This window comes from Mercenaria mercenaria, chromosome 11 (assembly GCF_021730395.1).
Source record: "Mercenaria mercenaria strain notata chromosome 11, MADL_Memer_1, whole genome shotgun sequence".
Lineage (NCBI taxonomy): Eukaryota > Metazoa > Mollusca > Bivalvia > Venerida > Veneridae > Mercenaria > Mercenaria mercenaria.
The window spans coordinates 21,955,277-21,966,970 of record NC_069371.1 but is presented as its reverse complement, the minus strand read 5'-3'; positions in this window follow the sequence as shown (position 1 = coordinate 21,966,970).

Here is an 11,694-nt window from a genome sequence, read left to right as displayed (position 1 = left end):
GACTACCACCAGGTTATGACCAATGAAGGTAAATACTCCGCACCAAACACAGAAGAGTTATGGGAAAATTTCTCAAATACCCTAAACAACCTTACAGAAAAATGGATTCCTTCCAAACAGTCAACTATAAGAGATCACCTCCATGGGTCAGTCAGGACATTAAGAAACTAATCGGAAGGAGGAACAGAGCTTTTAAAAAGGTTAACAAAACTAGCTCATTATCTGATCGAAAGAAATTTCTAGACTTAAAGCATCTAGTGCGGAAAAAGGTCAAAGAGGCTTATAGCCAGTATCTTGAGCACATCCTAAACCTGAATAACACTGATGCCTCACTCCCAAATAAACCAAATACTAAGAAACTGTACTCGCTCATTAAACACTCGAGACAGGGATCTTCCTCTATCCCTCCCCTTAAGTATGAAAATAAACTCCATCTGGATGATCAAGCTAAGGCAACAGTACTGAAAAAACAGTTTCAGTCTCTTTTTAGCCCCAAATCACCATTAAACCTCGCCTCGCTCAGTATAATGAAACTAACCCCAGATGGTAATTCAGTCCCTACTATGCCAGATATTAGGATAGGTACAAATGGTATTGAGAAACTTCTCAGCAACCTGAACCCCCATAAGGCCAGTGGTCCTGACATAATCAAGCCTATAATACTCAAAACACTCTCTGTAGAACTATCTCCCATCCTTGAGGTCATATTCCAGAAATCCCTGGAGGAAGGACCACTTCCATCCCAGTGGAAATCCGCATATGTTGCCCCCATTTTTAAAAAAGGTGATAGGTCAAATCCATTAACATATGTCCTATGCAAAGTTCTTGAACACATTGTTTCCTCATCAATTGTTAAGCACTTCACCAACCATGGTATTCTGTATGACCTACAGCATGGATTTAGGGGGAAAAGGTCATGCGTTACTCAGTTAGTTATGTTAGTAAATGATCTGGTCACTTCAGTCTACAATAAGAAACAAGTAGATCTTATACTTCTAGATTTTAGTAAGGCTTTCGACAAGGTTAGCCACGAGAAAGTCCTACTAAAAATGCATGAATATGGAGTCAGAGGTAACACACTAAGATGGGTCAAAGGTTTCTTAGATAATAAGATCCAATCAGTAGTCCTAAAATTATCAGGTGTCCCGCAGGGGTCTGTACTTGGTCCCCTGCTCTTCCTAGCTTACATAAATGACCTCCCACAAAACATCAGTTCCAAAGTCCGTCTGTTTGCAGATGAAACGGCAATATATCTAACATTGTCATCTGCAGACCAATCTGTCACTCTCCAAAATGACCTAAAACTTCTAGAAAAGTGGGAGTTGGAGTGGAATATGGAGTTCAACCCCTTCAAGTGTTAAGTGATCCACGCCACTAGAAGGAAACATCATATTCCTACCCAGTATTACCTACATGGAGTACAACTGGAATCGGTCAGCTCAGCTAAATACCTAGGCGTGGATATCTCAAATGACCTATCATGGGACAATCACATAAATAGGTCAACCAAAAAAGCTAACCAAACCCTAGGGTTTTTACGAAGAAACATTAAGGTCAAATCCCAACCCATTAAGACCATTGCTTACCAGACTCTAGTCCGACCCCAGCTAGAATATGCCTCCGAGGTATGGTCGCCCCACACCCAAACCCAGATAGACCAAATTGAAAGCGTCCAAAGGAGAGCCGCCCGTTGGATCAAGACTGACTACGGCCGTACTTCTAGTGTAACAGATATGCTACACTCCCTAAACCTTCGTCGACTGGATTTAAGGCGTATAGATTCTAGGTTATCACTCTTCTGTAAGATTCATCATGATCTGGTTGCTATCCCAATCGTAGATTACCTTACCCCAATGACCCGATGTGTCCGCTATGGCTTTTCCCTAAGTTATAGGTTAATTACTGCAACCACTGACTATTACAAGTTTTCTTATTTTCTGAGAACTGTGTACCATTGGAACAAACTTCCCCCCAGTGTCGCCCACCTCCCTACCCTAGAGCAATTCAGTGCCGCAGTTTGCAGCCTTGAACATGTCTCGCCCTAGTTATCCTGCAAACTCAAGTTTTAACCTTTTTATTTCACCAAAGTTATTTTTTAGTTTCTTCCACTCTAAATTTTTATCACTATATTCTTTCTCTTTATGATTTTGACGCGCAAAACGTCTACGTCCCCGCAAGGGGTTTGGCGGTTACGGGAGATAGATAGGATGACTATGGTACTTAAACACATTACATTGGAAGGTCTTTTCATCCCAAGACACACAAAAAAACCCCCAAAACACCCAAAGACACCTAGAATATTAATTTATTTCTATCACTTTATTAAAATTTATATATTTAAAACATGTTATTACAGTTAAATTAACCTTTAGAGTAGGTTTGTTCAAGGAAATACATCTAAGAACATCAGCTGAAACGAACTTGTTATTAATGTTACAGGGGTGGTGGAGGAGGGTAAGCCAACGTTATTATGTAAATTACGTATTTATATGTTTCCCTCGGATGTGGTCATTCTGCAGACCCCGGACGCCCTTACAATAAAAACAGACAAAAAAATATTTTCCAGCTGTAATAATGAGTTGACCCCTAAGCCCTAAAGCCTTCCATATAGGGAATTTCTAGGCATCCAGTTGTCAATTTGTTTAAAATACATAGTGTAATGAAATAGTTAAATTTTCCATTTTCTGTTTGCCTAAGATAGCAATATTTACCTGTAAACAAATACTAGACTTACTTATAGGTAAAAGTCATTCGGCTTTCCTGTAGTCCAGTTAGGCTATGTCTGAAAACCGGCGTAATTATCATTTGAGCTTCTCACCAAATCATAAACTGTAAGCTCAAGAATATAAGGAACGAGTAAAAACATTTATTTCCTGTAGATAATGTATTTATTTTGTGGATAGATAAATGCTTTTAGCTTATTCAGCATAAAATATAACTATTGAGTATATGAATGAACATATATAACATTGATCAGTGTGAAGTCGTGCTCGAATTGTCCACCAACGTTTATCCAGATGTTTATAAAAGAACAGGCAAAACAATTATAGGATATATCCACAAAATTGTGTAACAAATGTTGTTAGTTCCTTATAAAATACAAATTCAATTACGCTGATGCACTTTTGAAGAATTTGCCTGAGATGATGTGCTTTCCAGCGACTGCTATCTGGCGCTTGTATGTGACACTGAATGAAATGTGGCTACAGTGACATAATATCAATGGCGAAATACAAATCACTGATATGTGTTTGTGGGTGACTTTCTTCAGGTGACTGCGAAATGCTTGACGAGGCATATGGGTTACACAAAAGCATGCACACATAGGAATGTGCTGAGTATCGGAGAACTCGGATATCCACGAGTTAAACCTGCATGAAGATTTTGTGTTTAATATTTACTTAATTTCGGTTCAAGAAGCTGTATTAACCTTGAGACATACAGAAACAAAATAGGAAAATGGCGCGAAAAAAAAGTATCGCATAAATCTTCAAATAGTTCTAAGATTTTTTCCTCTCTAGAGCTATATGTTCCTTTTCTTTTGCAATTTTTACGGTAGCATTTCATAATGAATTAATAGCACGAAAGAATTTGTCATTGAAACTTAGCCCATACAACACCACTACAATTTGGGGTCTCATTTCAGCTAATTTTGCAGTTTTCGTGTTTTACTGACAATATTTTTCTTTCTTACAACAATTATGACCACCACTTTTCTTTAGATTTTTATTCAGCACTGACATTATTCTTCAAGAATACAGACAATTAAAATGGATCCTGATGTGTTCTGCAATCAGTTGAAATTTGTCAATTTAATACAGAATCTTCCTCTAGATTTTATTAACTGTCACAACAGCAATCTTAAAGTACCATGTAGCAGCCCAATCTCCGAACAGAGTTGTCGTTCGTTCCTCACCATGTAATGAATGCTAATGTAACCGGTGTGCAAGAGAGTGGTAGCAGCCGTAAAAAGTCATTCCGTGTTCTTACATTTTCTGGCCTTTTGGTACCATGGAGTCCATTTAATATCTATGTAACAGAATTCCGCCTAAGCCGGTATTATGGGACTTAGTTAAATCGAGTCTTGTTTGCAATGTATGCTTCCAAAGGATCTTCTGATAGATTTATTTTTATTGAAATTCTGCCCTTTTGAGACATGTTTGTGCAAATTGCTATGACCCTGTTATGATAATATTTCTACTAAATATACTTTACCATTGAACATGTCTTCTATATTTGAAGTAAGCATATAAAAGTGTTGAGTTTTATGCTTAATTAACTTTTGTATTGTTGTATTTTGTATTGATTCCTGGTCACAGTAACAAGTAATGACAAAACATATAAGTCAAACATCAAACTGAATTGCTGTGTATACCCATTAAGATGACTGTGCTAAGAACATTGCATTTACTGGTAATTTCTAATTGTGTAACTGCTTACACAAACACCAACAGTTTGTTTATCAATTTACAAATTTAGGCAACATTTGAAAGACGCCGTAAAACAAACTTTTTTCAAGTATAACTAAGATTTGGATTCATTGACTTGTGGTATAGTTTTGAACTTGGTAAAACTGATGTAACATGTCAAATTTTAAAGGTTTTCGGGAGTAATAGAATTCGCATTAATTGCTGACTGGCAAGATTTGAAGATTTCTTTTTATTCCGTCTTAAATAGACTTTGTAGGGATTCATCTGGTGTGGAGTAGTTTTTTTACGCCGAAACTTAGGAACATATTATAAGGCTGGTTTGGCGCAGTAATCGAGTCCAAATACCATTGAGGCGTTTTTGCCATTGACCGTTCCAAGATACTCTTCATGTATGTAATTTCTCTTTGGTGGGGCTTTGATATTCACTAAAAGTGCATTCCTTTGTATTAATGTGTATATGTGCTCAGTAATACAGTATTTCCATTTGTAGTGCTGTATTGGGCGTCTGCGTTCTTTAAATTGGATTTGATTTTAGGCGTACGTCAACGCTGTGTACTGGAACTTGTCTGTTTTCCTTAAGGCAAGATTGAATACGTTTTGGTTAAAAGTAAGGGAAAATGTCGAGACACCTGTAAAATAATCTTCAATGAAAAAAACTTAGAATTTTCCCATTAATTAACTAATTTATTGACTATCCATAAACATGTATTCTAAAACGACGTTTTTGAGGTCAATATCGTGACTTTTTAACTTTTTACGACTGATGTCCCTGGTACAAGCATTGCGAGTTGGGTTTTACGGTGAATCGACACAAAATGGTCATATATCACTGAGAGGTACGAGCATTGTCTTAGGCACGCTGTCTGGGTAGTAATGATAGCTGGAGACCTCTCATTGTATATTATTATTATACCAGCTTTATATAACTTAGCCAATAGACATTTCACAAAAAAACTTTCTTTAAAGTGCCAGGTGTATAGCACCAATACACTGTGCAGGCTTGTTAAAGACAGCGAGATAAGCAAAAAATTTCCCAGTGCAGGATACAGTGGCTGCAAAACAGACTGAGCTTACCTTGTGCAGGAGTGGTAGTGACTGCTAGAGAGAGTACGTATAACTTAAACTTTTCACGAGTTGGGACAGGTAAGTACTACTTACTAGAGAATTTCCCAGGATTGCCAAACAGACTGATTTTTCCCTGTGCAGGATTACTAATGGTTGCCAAAATCTCAAATAGCTAGAATTTTCAATATACAGAATTAGTAATGATTGTCAATTAATAGCTGGAACTTTAAAGCTTTTACTGTAGCGGATTGGTAAAGAGTGCTAAATAGCTGCAAGTTTCAAAGTACAGGATTGGTGATGAGTGCCAACTATATAGAGCTTTCACTGGAAATGATTGCCAAATTGCTGGAACTTTCACTGTACAAGATTGATTCACACATTGGCATATGTACACATGGATATTTAATGATCAGGGTATAAAAAGGTGTAATACAGCATATAGTCTCCATGTTAACACATATTTACTATTTTTGTTTGCCTTGGGTTTAGGACTGTTTTTTTCAACAGAATTTCAGTTATGTTAGATAACTTTACCAGTGTTCCTGGGTTCTTAACATGTTCTCTGCAAGTAAATGCCAATTTATTCACATAAATCAGAGGTGGAAGACAAAATAGCTTCTGACAAAATATCTTAGATAACAAATACCTCGCACAAGAATCAAGCTCATGACATTGCTACAGGTAGAGCTGCACTCTCCATATACAGCTAAGGGGTTAGTCTATACAATAATAGAAGCTTTATCCTAGAATGCAGGATTTATCAATCAATTTTTCAACAATATGGACTCCTTCAAGTGCCTTATCTAAAAGAAACACCTTTATGAGCTAAAAGATTATTATTATTATTATACCAGATTTATATAGCGCCCTTTTCATGATAAACACATTCAAAAGCGCTTTACATATAGCAAACGCAGCCACACAGGGCGCGAAATTCATCCTCTACTAGTAGGCCTACAGACACAGAGCGATCTGACCAGAGGGACAGAGTGAGATAAATCCTTTTTAGATATAGACGTCTTTGTGAATAGACAGTCTAGTTCTTTAACTTGCCTGGTGTATAGCACCGATGCACGCGAAGCCATTTTTTCTTGGAAGAACCAGTACAGGCCTCTAAGTTAGGTGTGAGACACTCAAGAGCATCTCAGAAATTTCCAGCGTCTGGACCAGGATTTGAACTCAGGACCTCTGGATTGCCAGTCAAGCGTGTTACCACTAGACCACCGGCCCACCTCAGATGTTACTTACTGCAATGCTGAAAATGTCATTGATAGGACAACGTCGAACATTGTAAACTAGTGATGTTGCAGTAAACTTTTGGAGTAAATCATTCCTTTTACTAAGACACTATACACCAGATACACAGGCATACATAACACAGATTTTATTTTTTGAGATTTTTTGTTTCATATTTTTTGCATAAATTGACAAAACACCAGACTTACAACAAAACAAATGGTTATTATAGTAATCAAAAATGAAAATTTAGACATGATTTCATTAAAGAAAAGTATACACTAATCATTGAAGTATTCCATGAATATGAAGTTGATCTGTGCCGTAATACAATAATTTATCAGGTCATAAGCAAGTGACCTACAATGTACTACACAGCATAAATTAATAATATTTAAAGAATCATGCAATATACTAAGTAAAATACATAAAATCATTGATCATATTTAATATTACACAGGGTTTGAAAAAAATAAATAACATTTTCATAAGCAAGTAGTACAGTACATAGTACTTATTAATGAAAAAATTATATACAGCAGAATTAATGTGTTTTAATTAATTTGAATCTGACAAAAGAGGTTATACCTTCAATTGTCTAAATCAAAGTAAAATATTCTGTTCTGCGTATAACTGATTTGAAGTGTTTCAATTTAAACAAGAGGACCATGATGGTCCTGAATCGCTCACCTCTTCCCACATGACCCAGTTTTAAGTATGATGTCGTTTTTCTATTATTTGACATAGTGACCTAGTTTTTGAGCTCATGTGACCCAGTTTTGAACTTGACCTAGATATTATCAAGATAAAAATTCTGACCAATTTTCATGAAGATCCATTGAAAAATATGGTCTCTAGAGAGGTCACAAGGTTTTTCTATTATTTGACCTATTGACCTAGTTTTCAAAGGTACGTGACCCTGTTTTGAATTTTACCTAGATATCATCAAGGTGAACATTCTCACTGATTTTCATGAAGATCTCATGAAAAATATGGCCTCTAGAGAGGTCACAAGGTTTTTCTATTTTTATACCTACTGGCCTAGTTTTTGACCGCACGTGACCCAGTTTTGAAACTGACCTAGATATCATCAAGGTGAACATTCAAATCAATTTTCATGAAGATCCATTGAAAAATATGGCCTCTAGAGAGGTCACAAGGTTTTAATAATTTTAGACCTACTGACCTAGTTTTGGACCGCAGTTGACCCAGTATCAAACTTGAACTAGATATCATCAAGATGAACACTCAGACCAAATTTCATACAGATCCCATGAAAAGTATGGCCTCTAGAGAGGTCACAAGGTTTATTTATTATTTGACCTACTGACCCAGTTTGTTAAGGCACTTGACTCAGTTTCAAACTTGACCTAGATATCATCAAGGTGAACATTCTGACCAATTTTCATGAAGATCCATTCAAGGGTATGGCCTCTAGAGAGGTCACAAGGTTTTTCTATTTCAAGACCTACTGACCTAGTTTTTGATTGCAGTTGACCCAGTTTCAAACTTGACCTATATATCATCAAGATAAACATTCACACCAACTTTCATACAGATCCCATGAAAAATATGGCCTCTAGAGAGGTCACAACGTTTTTTCATTATTTGACCTACTGACCTATTTTTTGACGGCACGTGACCCACTTTCGAACTTGATCTAGATATCATCAATGTGAACATTCTGACCAATTTTTATGGAGATCCATTCACAAGTATGGCCTCTAGAGAGGTCACAAGGTTTTTCTATTTTTAGACCTACTGACCTAGTTTTTGGTCGCACATGACCCTGTTTCGAACTTGACCCAGATATCATCAAGATGAACATTCTGACCAACTTTCATACAGATCCCATGAAAAATATGGCTTTTAGAGAGGTCACAAGGTTTTTCTATTATTTGACCTACTGACCTAGTTTTTGAAGGCACGTGACCTAGTTTCGAACTTGACCTAGATATCATCAAGATGAACATTCATACCAACTTTCATACAGATCCCATGAAAAATATGGCCTCTAGAGAGGTCACAAGGTTTTTCTATTATTTGACCTACTGACCTAGTTTTTGAAGGCATGTGACCCACTTTCGAACTTGACCTAGATATCATCAAGGTGAACATTCTGACCAATTTTCATGAAGATCTCATGAAATATATGGCCTCTAGAGAGGTCACAAGGTTTTTCTATTTTTAGACCTACTGACCTACTTTTTAAACACATGTGACCCAGTTTCGAACTTGACCTAGATAGCATCAAGATGAACATTCAGACCAACTTTCATACAGATCCCATGAAAAATATGGCCTTCAGAGAGGTCACAAGGTTTTTCTATTATTTGACCTACTGACCTAGTTTTTGATGGCACGTGACCCAGTTTCGAACTTGACCTAGATATCATCAAGGTGAACGTTCTCACCAATTTTTATGAAGATCCTGTGAAATATATGGCCTCTAGAGAGGTCACAAGGTTTTTCTATTTTTAGACCTACTGACCTAGTTTTTGAAGGCACGTGACCCAGTTTCGAACTTGACCTAGATATCATCAAGGTGAACATTCTGACCAATTTTCATGAAGATCTTGTGAAATATATGGCCTCTAGAGAGGTCACAAGGTTTTACTATTTTTAGACCTACTGACCTAGTTTTTGATGGCACGTGACCCAGTTTCGAACTTGACCTAGATATCATCAAGATGAACATTCTGACCAACTTTCATAAAGATCCCACAAAAAATGTGACCTCTAGAGTGGTCACAAGCAAAAGTTTACGGACGGACGGACGCACGGACTGACGCACGGACGGACGACGGACGCTGCGTGATCACAAAAGCTCACCTTGTCACTATGTGACAGGTGAGCTAAAAAAACAACAACATGATTTTACAATGTATTTTAGTTTGAATCCAACATGTCATACACTGTAAAATAATAGTTTCGCCAGAAGTAATTTTTATGGCTTTCATGGTTAGGTCAATCCATGAAGTTAAATCCGAACAAACAAGTAAAACTCCCACTTACTTTTATGTTAAGAATTTGAAATCTATGAATTCATATCCACACAAATTACCAGTTTTGGCCAAAACCACAAAATTTCATACCCTCAAAATTACATGATTCAACAGTGCGTAAAACAGATGAAATATCATAGCACTTTTTCTTGGTCCCTATAAGGAGGTAAACGTGATGCCACTGTTAAAGAGTTATTTTAAAAATAAGTGTGATATTTGTAAATACTGGAATCATAAGAAACATTCCAAATTCAGATATAAACAAGTGAATGAAGTATTGCCATGCAATACAAAGTCCCCTACTGGAAGGCACCTAATTTTCTCTACTGCAGTATAACATAATGAACTGATATCTGTCAATGATGTATAAACAATATTGTACTACATATACAATATGTTATAACAACACACTTGGATTAAAATGTGCATATATAAAAACCCACAGTTGTTTTCATATTGAATTTTTTTGGCTGATTATAAAAATGTTATCATGTAAGTTATTTATAGTAACAACAAAGGGAAATTAATCTTTAAAAAAAAAAAAAAAAAAAAAAAAAAAATCTATATAATGTAAGTCCACAAGAAACTCTTTACCAGGTAGAGATAGGTCAAAATACACCTAAAAATTGGATGTAACATGCCTGCTGTACCACAGAAAAGTGGTCTCGATTTTTCTCTACCGCCAGTAATAAAAAAGTTACAATAAAATCTATTTATAGTAACAACAAAGGGACGTAATTCTAAAAACAAGGGTGCCTCATGGTGGTGAACATTTGGTCCAAGTTACATCAAAATCCCTCCATGCATGAAGAAGAAATGTTCCGTACAAAGTCATTCTTGAATTTGACCTTTGACCTCTAAATATGACCTTGACCTTAGACCTAGGGACCTGGTTCTTGCGCATGACATGTTGTCTCATCCAGGGGAATATTTGTGCCAACTGATATCTAAATCCTGCTTTGCATGACAAAGTTATAGACCGGACAGGAAAAAAAATCCTCTTGACCTTTGATCTCAAAGTGTGACCTTGACCTTTAAGCTAGGTACCGGGTGTTGCGCATGACATGTTGTCTCATCATGGGAAAAATTTGTGCCAAGTAATATTAAAATCCCTTCATGGATGGCAGAGTTATGGACGGGACAGGAAAAAAACTCTGTTGACCTTTGACCCCCAATTGTGACCTTGACCTTTGAGATAGGGGTCCGGGATTTGCGCATGACACGTCGTCTCATCATGGGGAACACTTGTGCTAAGTGATATTAAAATCCCTTAATGAATGTCAGAGTTATGGACCGGACACAATACAGACCCTGTTCATGCTATGTTAACATTTGACTGCTAAGTGTGAACTTGACCTTTGAGCTAGGGGTCTGAAAGTTGTGCATGACACATCGTCTTATTATGAGGTACATTTGTGCCAAGTAATATTAAAATCCCTTCATAGATGGGAGAGTTATGGACCGGACAGGAAAAAAGCCTTGTTGGCCTTTGACCTCCAATTGTGACCTTGACCTTTAAGCTAGGGGTCCAGGTTTTGCGCACGACACGTCGTCTCCTCATGGGGAACATTTGTGCCAAGTAATATTAAAATCTCTTCATGGATGGGAGAGTTATGGACCGGACAGGAAAAAAGCCCTGTTGACCTTTGACCTCCAATTGTGACCTTGACCTTTGAGCTAGGGGTCCGGGATTTGCGCATGACACATCATCTCATCATGGGGAACATTTGTGCCAAGTAATACTAAAATCCCTTCAAGGATGGGAGAGTTGTGGACCGGACAGGAAAAAAGCCCTGTTGACCTTCAATTGTGACCTTGACCTTTGAGCTAGGGGTCCGGGTTTTGCGCATGACACGTCGTCTCATCATGGGGAACATTTGTGCCAAGTAATATTAAAATCCCTTCATGGATGACAGAGTTATGGACCGGACACGAAATTGCGGACGGACGGACAGACG